The sequence below is a fragment of the Rhipicephalus microplus genome, chromosome 7 (genome assembly GCF_043290135.1).
Source record: "Rhipicephalus microplus isolate Deutch F79 chromosome 7, USDA_Rmic, whole genome shotgun sequence".
In the NCBI taxonomy this organism is placed as follows: domain Eukaryota; kingdom Metazoa; phylum Arthropoda; class Arachnida; order Ixodida; family Ixodidae; genus Rhipicephalus; species Rhipicephalus microplus.
In genome coordinates, this window is record NC_134706.1 from 150,303,553 (window position 1) to 150,317,312 (window position 13,760).

Consider the following 13,760-nt stretch of genomic DNA (forward strand, 5'->3'; position numbering starts at 1 on the left):
ACTCACTATCAGACGCTGCCTGCGTCCGCGTTGTCAAACAAAAGAAGGAAAGTATAGGAGAGCAGAAGTGACACGCATGCGCAATGGTTGTATAAACGCCGTGGTGTAGACTAGCAGACACTGTCTGCGACACCATTGCGAGACGAGAGAGGGAGAGCATAAAGTAGGAGAGAGAGCAAGACGGGACTCGCGTGCGCAGTAGGTGTAGTCACGCCGCACCCTGGATTGAAATCGACTATTAATGCTTCGCATGTAAAATCAGCTTCCTGAAGGAAGGGATTGGATCTACAATCTCGTGACAATGCGTCGGATGCTTTGACTGATTATAAGTTACAGTAGTGATAGCTTTCCTCTATGCTTCACCGGGCACTTATTTCAATAGTCTTTATTCTGGCATGTGCACATAAGAAAAAAGTTAGATGCAACTAGGATGAGGGAAAAGAAAACATTTGTAAATGTTTCCTGACAAGGCCATCATCTGTGATCGGGATGAAAACAAGGACAGCAGTGAGGCAAGCAGAAAGAATTCAGAATACCACAGTTCAATAGCCTCACTGTTAAGAAGTCATGGATGACTCACAGAAATTTTGTAATCGAAGTAAAAAATTTTTAAAGCCTTTCTTGTTGATGTTTTGCGGCATTAAGAGGTCAACATGACTCACGTGAATTAAACACTCTAAAAAATTCACACCCTAAAAGTTGTAAACGGGTGTAGGCATCAAAGCACCCATATGAACACCATTTTTACAGTCTATTTTTAAAATTTTAGGTGTTCGTGAATAGAACAGCCTCAAAACACCCCATTTACACCCTTATATTTGGGGTGTTATGAACAAGGCTACAAATCATAGATTGATATGTGTTGTTTAACGTCCCAAAACCACCATACGATTATGAGAGACGCTGTAGAGGAGGGCGCCGACAATTTCGACCACTTTGGGTTCTTTAACGCGCACCCGAATCTGAGCACACTTGCCTATAAAAGGGTATAAAATGCATGACATTTTCGGGTCGTTTTGCTTATACTGTTAGTATACATTAACCATCTTGATACCAGCAAGGCTCTTACTACTAGCTGCTTGGGAGTCTAGTAATGAATCGAATCGGGATGTAATGTGACCGAAACGCAGTGTTCATCGATAAAGCACGCAAACTACTATAAGATGGAAGGTACAATAGGAACGCCACTTGTTCAATAGAGTAAGGGCCAATTCTCCTGTACCTCTTTCTTTCATCTGTGTCATTTGCGTGATAAGTCAACACTCACAAAGTGCACTGGTTTGCCTGGACAAGGTAATGTTGCGCATATTGGTGTAGCCAAGCATAGAACACTCCCCCTTTCCCCTCGTCCCCCATAAGATCAAAGCTTTTAAAGCAGGAGCTAAAACGTCCGCCACCTGAAAAAAACAAACACAAACAACAACAACAGCACGGTTGTTTAGCCATAACCACCACGTTAGCAGGCCATCAGGTCCCTTAAAAACGAACATTGACGTCATGTATTTTCAGCAGGCACGTTTTAGTTAATTGCTGTAGCGAATTTACCTCTTCATGTGTCCTTAAAAGTGCGTCATGGAAATTGGGAAGAAGACACCGACCAGAAAGAAAAATGCAGAATAAGGAATAACAATAAGGTTAAAAAAGGTGATAGAACTTTTATTAGTAACTACCGACCTATTGCCATCCTTTCATCATACAGTAAAATCATAGAGAAGTGTATTGAAAAACGATTATCTAAATATCTAAATAAGTTTCGTATTTTATCCACTCAACAATCTGGTTTTCGTGCAGGCTATTCAACAGATTTCGCACTACTCTCCTTTACCGATTATATTAAACACGCGCTTGACTCTGGATGTTTTGCAGGAGCACTGTTGATTGACCTCTCTAAGGCATTTGACTCCATAGTTCATAACATACTATTAGGTAAACTCAACCCAATAGGTTTCGTCGGTAATGCGCAAGAGCTGATTAATAGCCACTTATCTAATAGACAGCAAGGTGTCTCTAACATCCTCTCCACTTTTAAATCTATTGACAAAGGTGTCCCGCAAGGATCCATACTGGGCCCGCTTTTATTCTTATTCTATATTAATGATCTAACCTCGGTTTTAACACACAGTCAACCTTTCTTGTACGCAGATGATACAACTATAGTTACTAAAGACAAGTCCATCGATGCGCTAACTAATAAATTGTCCTCTGACTTCTATAACATTCAGAACTGGTGCACAGCTAATGGTTTAACTATTATTACCAATAAAACACAGTTCATTGTCTTCCATTCTAGTCATAACCCTCTTTCACCCACACCCGCTATTACTATCAACGGCCACAGACATCTTAGTACTACTAAGTGCACATTCTTGGGAGTAGTTCTAGATGCTGATCTCAAGTACCATCATCACATTTCACTTATAAGACAAAGGATTGCTCATGGTATCAGAACACTAATTAAAACACGACCATTCTTCAATTTGCAGACTTTGCTTAAACTGTACTACGCCTTCATCCACAGTCATATCACGTACTGTATCACGTCATGGGCGAATACCTATTCATCTAATATCCTTCCACTCCAACGTCTCCAAAACCAAGCCATTCGCATCCTAACATTCAGTTCACCGATCTCCTGCGCATCCCCACTTTTTCAGCAACATAATGTACTAACATTGTGTAATTTATTCAAATATAAATTGGGGATTCTTGTATTTAAGTGTCTTAACGGTACCATAACAGTCAACGTTTTATAGAAATTTCAATTGTTAAACTCTAATCCTACTAGGTTTGCTTCAAACAACAACTTTTTACTACCACATGCACGCACTAACTACGGCAAGCATACTACCATATTTGCAGCTATCCAATTTTGGAATTCAGTACCACTAAGCACTAAACAATTGTCATTAGCTGCTTTTAAAAAAGAACTTAAACATCTCATCTCGCAATCATAACTCATCTTCATTTTTATATCGGCGTTCTCTTACATTTACAGGTATTACTGTGTGCGTTATTTTCACATTTATTACCCATGCACATCAGAGTTCTTTTGATAGCTGTATATCATTATTTAACGTCATTTCGTTCCCGATTCTACTGCCATTTTTATTGTATGTTTCGTTGTTTTCATAGTTATGCACAATTACTGAACATTGTTTTGTTACCATTTTTACTGGCATGTTTATCTCGGTGACCTTGACGCAGCCTTGCTCACAATGACGGGAGCCTTGTTGCCTAAATTGCGAACAAAGCTCTCCTCAGGGGAGCTGACACGCATTCTCTAGTTCTCTATCTCCGTTTTTTTTGGATCCCCTTCTTTTATTTATGTAACTTTACCAGCAGACATGCTTCGTTCAAAGCCTTGCCTTTGTAGGTAGTGAGAAAACAACATTGATGAAATCATTTTAAGCCGCGGTCTTCTTCCAAGGACTGCAAGCTAAATACAAATGTATTGTCGCAACGTGAAGACAGAAGTAGTATTTAACAGGTTCAGAAAGTAGCAGCAGGTCAGTATTTTTATTTACTGCGCGCCAGAGCGTTCCTCTTCTTTCTTCTTATAGCTTGCTGCATAAAAGCGTGCAGATGCGCGTATGCGCTGTCGTCTTCGTCTTCCTAGCAGTACGCACGTGGCAATATGTTTTTATCGAATAGTGTGACGGCCGATGCATGCAGTGTTGCAATTTCTTTACCGAAATGAAAGTGCTGATAATATATCGCCTGCGTGACCTGCGCCGTCCCTAAAGACCCCTAGAGCTAAGCAAAAAGCATCAGCTTAGCTTTTTAAGTGTGAATACATTTGAAAAGCGACCCCAAACCATCCACCACCGTCGGCGGCGTCCGCAGTCTTCTCTCTATCTTTAAAAGAAAGAGGACTTGGCGGGCCGCAGCGCGACGCTCTACCGAATAAGCCACGGACGCGACGCTGATATCGGTGTCAGTAACGCGCCTTATACCCCCTCCCCCTTCGCTCGCTCCTCCGCTCTCCTCGCTCGCTGCAGCTGCGCGCGCGCCCCTCTCTCTCGCGCGCCCGCCTTCTCTCTCAGATTCTCGTCGAGAGCGGGTCGTGAGGGGGAGTGAAGTTAAAATCCGTTGGCATTCGCCAGTAAGTTAACGTAAACTCCCCCGTGTGATCAAATTGCGATTCCCAGGAACCATTACACCATAAAGAGACCATAGTGTGATTAATAAATATAATAGTGCGAATTAATACATACCCCTCATAGTATCACCCCGTGTATTCGCACTTAACCATGTTCACCCTCGGGGAAATGCTTGGGAGTTTTTTTACCAAAGTTCACTACATTAGGTCGGTTAAGGTGCGTTAAATATTGCTGCTGAATATTACAAATGCGCGTTCTGACAAGTAGCTCGTGCTGAAAGCACTGCACCGTCACAATGTACACTACGATTCAGATGCACTGTTGAAGAACGAGCATAACGCAACAAATCACTGCCGCAAAAAAAAAAAAGCAGCGCCCGCGATATCAGCAAAGGGCCGGAGCTAGCGTTAAACCACATCTAGCCGGACTGAGAGCGCCACAAGGCGCCCTCAAGTCTCGTCGCCTAGACAACCTTGGCCGCCCGGTATTGCTGCGCGCCGGGCGCACAGCCCGGGAAAAGGACAGACACCGTCTAACATGTCACTGCGTGCGCTGGCGAAAAACCCTCCCCTGTGTGCGTGTGTGTGGTGCGCGTGGCTTCTCGATTGGTAGAGTTTATTAGTCGGTGTTTAGTTTGAAATGTGCCAGCGCTCTGTGCTCGACCTGTGTGTTCTGTCAGTGCTGATTATTGCAAAGGTGCACCATCCTGAAGACTGGACTTGTGGATTCATATTGTGTGAGTGAAATAGTGAGTACCGCTCTCACGTTGTTCCGTTCAGCGCTTTGTTAACTGCGTGAGCACGAGAATAACGCCTTCATACAATTTTGTTTTCAACTAGTTGATGACACATCAGCAATTGTTTACTTAGCGAGAATATTTGTCCGAACTGTTTCACGGGGATGATGGTGAAGTGTGAACGTGGGCAAGTTTTTGTTTGTTTGTTTGTTTATATTGTCTGGAGTACAAAGCAGAGTGAGCGTGCGCTGCTGAGGTTCAGCGAAGAAATTGAACAGATTTTTGCTGTGTCCTTTGTTGGCAGTCGTTTTTAACTGAGCCCGCTCGTTATGCACATCAATTTTAGTTTACTACTTAATACATGTGTGGGGACGGCGCCTGTTAGCTCTAAGCATCAACCGTATCTAAGGCGCATATGCTTGGGCATGTTGGTAGTTCATTTACTCTCTTTTTTTTTATTGCACAAAAATACCGTGAACGGAAAACAAGGGCGTGGTGTCCATGTCGTTCTTTTCGGTTCTTTTTCGTTTTGTGCGGTAACACTACTGTGATAACTCGGGTTGAGGCATCGGGTGACAACACATTGCTTCGCGTTCGGTGCGCCTCGCGAAGTTTTCCTACTTGCTAATACATTCAATTTCCTTAAATATGTTTTCACCGGTATTTTCGTACACCCGCCACGTAGCGTGACACTGCCGACAGCCGTGCCTGTGTAGCGGATTGAGCACTGAAGCTGAACTTTTGTTTGAACAGACCTTTCGTTCACATTTTATTCAGATTGTTTTCATCATGTGTAACTTTCAAAATATTCTTCTTATTCAGAGTTTTATTGCCATCGGCTCGCTTTGGCGTTTAACTTCGCTAAGTACTTCAGATGTTAAAGGTGTTTTCGCTGCGTGAAGAGTATTATTAGTTTTTTTTGTTGCACAAAAACACTTTAATGTTATACATACAGAACGGTATCTAAGTATGTGTTGCAGCCAAAATGTAAGACTGGGCAGCATATCTATATGGGAACACAACACGCACAGCCACTGAACAGCCTACGCTGCATCGGGAAGGAGTTATGCTTTCTCAGCCTGCCAGCATGATTGAAACAAATGGCCCTAATATAGCAGTATGCAATGGTCATTGCGTGAAGGTAACAGGGTTACTTTATTCGACATTTCCAAGCCAGTTTTGTGGCTATGGCAAATGTGTTTGAAAAAAAAATCGTGCTGATTTAATGCACTGAAAACAGTGAACTGCTTGACTATTTCGGAGAAAAAAAAGTTTTTTGGACACGTGGTTGCCTTTCAAACTTTCCAGACTGTTGTTTGAGCGTTGTTTGTGAAAAAAAATTTACAAGTACACCACCTTTTCTTTACACCAATTTTGGTACATGGTAAGTAACGGGGCTTATGTAAGGTGTTTGAAACTCGGCAATATTAATACAAAATTTCGGCCACATACGTCTGCAAGAATTTAGCCGAGGTGTGTTATGTTTGAATTTGCTCTTTGCGATACTGCACTTTGTATGAATATCTGAGCTGTGACTACTTACTTCACAGAAAAGATATCTTCATGAAAAATTATTTTTAGACATCTTAAGCTGTTGACCTCTACGAGAAAAGATCACTCATTTCACAGAATTGTTAATTTTGTCCGTATTGAGACGCAATTTGCACCATGTGGTGGTTCAATTAAAAAACACCTTTTACCTAAATTGAAAGCAAATAAACAGTTCTTTGTATGTGACAAGTTTCATCGTTACAATTTCTAATTTAAGGAATAAAATAATTTTTGAATTTTCCCTTCAGCGGCAATGAAGAACGTCGAGGCGTCGGCTGCCGTATGACCAAATGGCAAACGGGGAACTTCCAACTTCAAAAGTAATTTAGGGGCAAAGCTCTTGAGGCCGTAGGTCGTTCCCTTCACTGTAGTCGTACTAGTATTATGTAGCCACTTCATGAGTTGCACAATAGATAGCGTTAGTGGTTTTCACAGCATATACACGGACAAAATGATGATGCGTGGGACGAAAGGTTCGTCCGTACATTTGTACTTTCGTCCGTTCGTCTGTGCATCCATCTGTCCGGGCTTTCGTGTGTCGGTCTGTCCGTGAGTCCGCCCGTCTTTCTGTCCGTCCATACTGGCGTCAGACTGTCTGTCCATCCGTTTGTGCATCCAGACGGACGAACGCTACGCCCCACTCATCATCATCCACTCGGTGGGTATGCTGTGATCTTTTTCTCAAAACAAATTTCTATGACAAATATTGGCACACGAAAAGAACTGTATATTTGCTTTCGATTTAGGTACACATCCCACTTTAATTCAACCACCATATGGTGCAAGTTGCGTCTTATTATAGAATAATTTGTGAAATTTGCGATTTTTTCTCGTAAAGTTTGACAGCTTGAGAGGTCTAAATTTTTTTCCTCCAAATATACCTTATGCGGATTAAGTATTAACTCCTCAGATATTCATTCAAAGTGCAGTATTGATATAGAATATTGCAGATATAACACATTTCGGCTAAATTATTTGAGGCGTATGTGGTCGAAAATTGGTAATAATATTACTGAGCTTCAAACACTTCACGCAAGCCCTTCACTTAACTTGTAGACCGAATTTGGCACGGATGAGAGATACTTATGAAATAATTTTTTTCACAAACATCCAGACGAGATTCCGGGAAGTTCAGGAGGCAGCCACGTGACCAAAAAATTATTTGTCTGTGAAATATTTTAGCAGTTACCTTTGTTATAGCAGTAAAATCAGCGCGAATTTTTTCGAATACATTTGAGATGGTCGCCAAATTGGCTGGGGCGTCTGACGTGGAATGACCCAGTAGCCAATTCTTCCATTACATAATCGTGTAAATGTGAGGCCAGTTCAAGAACACTAGTATCATTTGCATTTTAATACGTAACTGTACTGTAGCAAATTTGACAAGTTACCTGCACTGAATACCTTGTCAATGCACATACCGTCATGTATGCTCAGTGGAATTGTGCTGTTGTGCAATAAAGATAAAATATGTATATATTGTTGTGCGTCGTACTGTATTCCTTATAATAAACTAATCGAATGAGTACCATGGTAGATCTGCAGAAATACACATGCAGCTGTGTTGATGCATACTTAAGCATAGATCTTGACAATCACTTAGATTGGTCGATGCATGCAGCTAATGGAACATTATCAGCTTTGAGCAGCACCTTTTTTATTTGCCTGCACCAGCAAGCTGAACGGGTAAAGTAAGGTTCATATCTACGGCACGAAAGGTATAATGATTCTGCCATAGCGCGCTTTTTATGGCGTTTATTGCTCAGCATACCTTTTCTAGCATTTCTCACTGCAGTGAAGCGCGACGCCACTGAATATGCTTGCTATGCTTTCAATTTATACTTACACGTAAGAAAGCAGTTAGTTATGCAGAGTGCATACTGTATGTTGCACTCTTTGTGAAATCTTGGTCATTGTTCCCTGTGTTTTTTTTAGGTTTCCGGGATTGAATTTTCTGTACAGAAAGAACTGCTTGGCCCCACTTCTGTCGAAGGCACGAGTCATCTCAGCAGCTGAAGATGATTGTGCAAGCAGCAGTGACGAGCTCTGGTTTTGCAGACAGAAGTATACCAACACTTACATTACATTAATACAACCCCAATTAAACTACCTTGTCGATTGTTCTCTTTTTTAATGTCGAAATTTATACTGCGAGATGTAATAGGTTGTAAATGTGACTCCAGAAACTCGCTTACTCTTTCTACGTGTTTTTTTTCTATTGTATAGGTGTAAATCAACGCCACACCTCTCAGCCGTTTGCCCGACTAGCGCAAATGTTTTTGAAAGATGTGGAAATTTATTGTATTGAAAAGAATGAATTTCTAGTACAGAGAGAAAAAAACTTGGTCACGTGAGATATTTCAAAGTGTTGCAAAATGCCATCAAAGTCCTGTTTGTCAGACTTGCAGTTTTCCTATAATAAAGGCAGATGTTGACATATGGGCTTAATTGTTTTTTGCTTCGGTGTTATGTTTGGTTGAACCTTACGCTACAGGTTACTGCTTGCACAGCTGTGGTGCGTGTGTGTGCGTGCGTGTGTGTGTGTAAGTGCCTTGCGCGTCTTACTTTGTCGTTTTCGGCCCAGTCTACGTACACATGTATACACTGGTCTCATGCAGCTCATTCAAGACCATGACACCTTATTTAATCAGTTGCATGCATGCAGGTATAAGTGCAGTGGGTGACACCAGTATCTTCCTTCTTCCCTGACATAAGTAAAACTTCTTTTGGGCCTAGTTGGTTCATAGCCATAGAATATACTTTTACAGCGCAAACATAAAACGATCCACAAAGAAAGCGACGACACACACCAGCGCTGTAAAAGTATATTCTTCCCTGACAGCCGCAGAAAAGGTTCATATATGCTTCTCCCTGAGAACAATTGAGTCTTGGGCCAGTTGGTGATGCATATTTGGTGGAATGAAGTGCTGTGAATGGCTCTCCTCAACACACAAGTCTAAGCGTCACCTCCTGTGTCTCTGCTTTTGTTGCCCGTTAATTGCGCTTCATTTGGTCAAGTATGCTCATCCATATAACTGCCATCGTTTCAAGGGGGTTTTCAGTGTACACCCCACTCGCATGGGTGTAGCTTCATCCAACAGCCATAGTTTAGGGGTGTTCATAAGCACCTATTAAAGTAGAATGTAACGTTTCTTTACACCCTACGGTTTCAGGGTGTTTCTAAACACCTTATTGTTTAGGGTGTTCCTAGACACACTAAAAGAGTGTTGCCCATGGGACCAAAAACTACACCCTTATGGGTGTAAAAATGTTTAGAATGATAGAGAAGTGCGTCACTATTTGACTGAAGGAACACCTATTTTCAATAGTGGCTTCTGGTAGTTCGCATTTGCCAGCTCATTGAAGGGGAGGAGCTGCGAGGTGGTGGTCGAGGCAATAATTTGTTTGTTTGGCCATCGGGAGAAATTGACCTAGGAGGCGATTGAAACTTTCAGGGGTAAAGCACCTCACGACCTAAGCTTGTTCGTCCACGTCGGTGGTGTCCGTCACAAAGAGGTGCGGGTATGGGAGACACAATAAAGTCATGTTGCAGATTACCTGTCATGATTTTCATATTTTGCTACATGTCATTTGCGTTGGTCATACCATGACGTGAAGCAACAGTAAATTTTGTGTATATCAAGCAGGCGAAACGGCTTTCTGCGCACCGTGAGCGTGGTATGTAAACCACGTTGTATATGCATGCATATCTTGGCTCTATATTACATTTGTCAGTTATGTTGGTCCTACAGAAATACCTCATCATACTACTTTTGGATATACTATGTTAAGGAAACGGCCACAGAAGCACCACAACCTCCGCGACTAGACCATACTTTTCATGACAAGTTATTCGTGATTTTTCTGATATCACATGTCATTCATGGCATAACAATCCTGTTATATCATGTCTGCAATAGTGGATCAATGGCTAAAGTGTCGGCTGCTGCCCTGAACGTCTCTATTGCGATAGCGGCCGTGGCGCTCGCGTTTTGATGGAGGTGAAAGGAAGGTGCCCGTGTATTGTGTGATGTCAGGTGCATGCTAAACAACACCAGCAGATCGAAATTTCCGGAGCCCTCCACTACAGCGTCTGTCATGATCATATCGGGGTTTTGGGACGTATGACCCCAAATATTGGTATAAAGTCCTGTCACTCCATGCCGATTTTGGCATAAATCTCATTAAAGGTTATTAATGTTTCATGCTAATCAAAACACGAATATCAAGAACCCTCTACAAACCTTCCGAAGCCAGTTCAACAAGAATAAATCTTCAAAGCCTACTATTTTTATTTATTATTTATATATTCTGATGCATCTAAGGCGTCACAGAGTATTATATACCAATATCTAGGCCAAGGCCACCCACCGAGCTTCAACTCTGGTATTAAGATGGTGCTTATAACTACACCACTACTAATCAGGATCACATATTCGCCAAGCAAAACCGATTAGATCTATTATTATGAATCATATACCGCCCCTGACACACCTCACAAATCTAACACCAGTGTGGTTTACATTACAGCCCACCTCGACGTCCTCCCCTGTCTTCGTGAGTTCACCCAACCATCAAAAACCAATCGGATCCTATCCCTCGTTCTAGCATTCACTTCTAACTTGGCTTTGTCACTTCACGCCGTCAATCCAGCTTTATGTCAATTATGAATGCTTCTAATATACGAGTTTTGCTCACAAATATTGAAACGCTTCGCAAAACTATTGTTGCGTATACTTCAGAGTCGACCGGCAAGATTCCCCTAATACCGGCTCTAATGCTGCCGTCTGCTCACATACATCCCCTCACGCCTAAGCCCGCTAGATGAGGCACTGCGTTTGCAGATGAAACTAGTTTTTATTTCCCCCAGCCCCTACAACCTAAAACAGGCACAAATTCAAATCACTACACGTAATTTTGGAATCAAAGCTTACACTTTCTGTCTCTTCTCCAGCACAGCGCTCCTGCTCTTCAAGCTTTTTTTTTTTCAATGATCCCTTCTTCACTGCACTAATTTCGTCGCACTCCCCTTGCACTTCTCCCCGCAACTACAACCAAAAGAGCAAGCACACTGACTCATATGACGTGGTGTTTGCTGCACTCGCTGGGTGCACCGCATTTTTTCTTGCAGGCCTTTCCTCTTCCATCCAGTTCTTTCCCCTTTTCGCAGCTCACTCTATTCGTAACATACGCGATATCACCCTTCAAATTCAAGTTTGCTTTCTTTTTCTACTTTTCTTTTTGTCCTGACCCTACCAGTTGCTCTTTTATCGACGTGTCACGTATATCCCCCGCCCCCACGTTCTGTCCACTGCGCCATTTTCTTTCTGCCCCGACGCAGCCCGACTCGCATCTCTTCTAAGCACCACTCCCCAAACCTAACGCCGTTTAATTTAAACAGGAGAGATGTCGGCGGTGTGGAGGGGACGCCACCAGAAGTGTAAGCAATAGAGCATGAACGCAGAGGGGTGCACGCTGTCGGGTGGATGCACCTGAAAGGGCGTGAAAAGTGCCGGGGAGCATCGCGTCCTCTTTATGTAATGCTCGTGCGTAGTACATTGAAGGGGCCGGCACGCAGTGTAGGCCGCGTAGGCAGCGGCCCAACGACTCCCCTTGAGTGCAAGGGTACAGTGCGGAGGAGAAAATGTTACGGAAAAGTTTATAGCTATGCTATTTGACTTATGTCTAACAGAACCGCGAGGTCCATTCACAAATATTTCTTTCCTCTTGCGAGGCTGTTTCAGAAAGTAAAGAATAATCCACGTTGACGTTCATAGCGTAGCATGTGCGGCTTCTTTTGCCATCGCACTACTCTCGCAAGAATTAAAATTTTCTGTACCATTCAAACGCTCTCATAGAGAACACTCTAAGACCACTCTACATTGTGTTGACATTAAGAATTTCTGTATGTTGCCTAAAAAATGTCTGGCCCTAGCCATTGAGTCAAGACAACATTCAATGTGACCACCTCAAGAAGCTGTAGTGGTGCTTTGAAGCCACTTTACAGAATTTGAGATCCGAGTGAAGGTGCAACCGGATTTAACTATTCTCCTTTTTACTAGAACAAATATCACTATGTTTTAGGCATATAGTATTACGCGTACTCAGAAAACCAATGTAGAACTCACTGTTGGGCTATTTGGTGTATGTCTTGATTGATGAGCGCTCATGTTACAGCTTGTGCATGCACACAAGACTTCACGCCGATTAGGATTCTAGGAAGAAGTACAAACAAGTTAGCAAGGGAAATTTCGGAGGGATATCACATAAAGAAACGGGGTATTAGGTGGGTTATCAAAACGTCACTAAGCCTGTATGAGTCAGAAACACGTTATCTAGAGAGCATGTGTCCAATAGCGTGATTAAGTAAGAGAAGGGCTGATCATGTTGCGCATGCGTCGACGAAGAGTGAGTTTATATTAGCTTGTTTCCTCAAGAAAAAACAGCTCTAAGTGAGTGCCCATGGTGTCTATATTTGTTTCTGTGTGGGGTTGTTCTTTCGGCGCAACGTTGAATATTTAATCTAGACGACCCATCTTTGCGAATAAAAGTTTAGGTGGTGCTTATTGCACGAGTCAATCATATATTTTTGTTAGCACCATTAACAAAAACTCTCTCAAATAATGTCCTTTTTATAACAAACATTATCTTACTAAGGCGAAGCCTTAGATGCCTTATGAAATTTAGAAATTGGTCAGTGTCTCGAGTAAGTGGTGTCAGCGTAACGAGGCCTGGACGACAACAAGATTGATGCAAATAATCATCATCACATGACGACGCCAACAATCGGCACCATCGTGAGATTACGGACCGTCAAAGCATCTTAATTCATCTTGAAGCAGCTACGACGTCAGTGTGACGTGACATAATGCGATGTCACATGCAAACGTCATCGCTTGACGCCGTCGATTGATGAAAGATGGGCCAATCGCGGAGGCACTGCTAAACCACATGAGGTGCCTCTAATCTTTGAGGTAGTGTAAAACCACGTTAGGTGCGGGGAGTTTTCAGTGTAGGGAGGGGCCGGAATAATACGTTGACTAAGAAGAAAAGATGTATTTCACTTTCAAGTCATCGTAGGTGAGTGTGTAAGGGACCCAGTGAAGCCTTTATTTTACTCAAAGTACAAATCAGTTCTTGAGATGCCAAATTAGGAATCACAGGATGTCTTTGAAATCCTTATTTTGATAATTGGGCTCGTCTTCCTGAAGGCTGCAAGCGCATCACTTTCTATACTGTTCAAGCTTCCATCTTTCTTAACTTCGTCGTTTTAGGAAACCAATTACTGCCCACCTAATGTTGGATCTAATGCTCTGAAAACTTCAGAAATAAAATGTCACCATTTCACCGTTCTACGTAGCCTTTCATATATG

The 13,760-nt window shown here is 42.4% G+C and overlaps 1 long non-coding RNA gene across 1 annotated transcript; it reads left to right on the forward strand.

Annotated features, from left to right (window-relative positions):
- The first annotated feature begins 4,454 nt into the window (after positions 1-4,454).
- Positions 4,455-8,824, forward strand: LOC142767674 (uncharacterized). The gene is made up of 2 exons (XR_012885091.1): positions 4,455-4,848; positions 8,323-8,824. It is a non-coding gene; the product is annotated as an uncharacterized LOC142767674 (long non-coding RNA).
- Positions 8,825-13,760: the final 4,936 nt, after the last annotated feature.